Here is a 1,237-nt window from a genome sequence, read left to right as displayed (position 1 = left end):
TGCTTAATTTGACTCATTTTTCACATTCATTCTTGCCCTCACATCTTTAACCTTCTCTGTTACAAAGTGTCCCAGGTGCATACACCCTTCTTAACTGCCATCACTTTGACTTTCAAATGTTGCTGTCTTTCCTAGGACCCAAGTTGAAATGAGTGTTCTTTGTAGGCCATCATTATGGAAGCAGACTGCTTCATCTTTCTTCCACAGAGCAGCTGGTGGGTTCAAACCATTGACCTTTTGGTTAACAGCCAAACACCTTAACTACTACCCATTAGAGCTCCTTTACATATTTTTTTTTTTTTAAAGGAAAACCACTATAATTGGCACTCCTTTACCTGTTTTAGATACTAACATATCTGGAATTTGTAGGATATTGGTTTGTAACTTAGTTTTGCTGAAAATATTTTGCAGTCCGCCCCCCCCCCCCGCTGCTCTGGATGGTTTTGGAAGTTGAAGGAAACGGAATCTGAGTCATATTCATATTGCCCTCTATTCTCCACTTTCATAATAGAATTCTGTCACTAGAATTGCCTACATGACTCCCACCAAAGACATGGGTTCCCACTCCATCCGTTAAGCCACAAAGACTCCTAAATAAATATAAGCAGTATTTTCATACATGAAGGCAAGTGAACTTCTCCATAGTGTGAGGGCAATAGATAAGTTTTTTGAGTGATTCTTATATAAACCTATCACTGGATGGCAGCACAAGAGGTCCGCGTGGTGCAGTGGTTAACCATTTGACTGCTAACCCAAAGGTAAGGGGTTCAAACCCACTAGCTGCTCCACAGAATGATGTGGCACTCTGCTTCCATGAAGATTTACAGCCTTGGAAACCCTAGGGGGGCAGTCTTATAGGATCATTATGAGATAGAATCAACTAGATGGCAGTGGATTTGGGTTTGGTTGGATGTCAGCACATAACTAACATTAAAAAATATTTACTTAAATGTTTAAAATATTTAAGCCATTTAAGACACTCCAAAACATTATTAAATGATATACCAGTTTTCACCTCCAAATCTGGAAGATTTTTTTAAAGCACGTATCATTGAGAAGGGTGTGGAAAAATATGCCATTTCACATACTACTTGGAGTGAATCATTAGATGTTTAAAATCTCAAATGCTCACCCACTGACTCACTCTGGAAAACAGAGATGTAGACTAAGGTTTACTTATAAGGATGTTCATTGCAGTATCCTTTATACCAGTTGAAAGTTAGTGAAATCACCTGAA

This window comes from Orycteropus afer, unplaced genomic scaffold, assembly GCF_000298275.1.
Source record: "Orycteropus afer afer isolate SDZICR_OR568_19922 unplaced genomic scaffold, OryAfe1.0 scaffold00392, whole genome shotgun sequence".
Lineage (NCBI taxonomy): Eukaryota > Metazoa > Chordata > Mammalia > Tubulidentata > Orycteropodidae > Orycteropus > Orycteropus afer.
Note: the sequence above shows the minus strand (reverse complement) of the source record.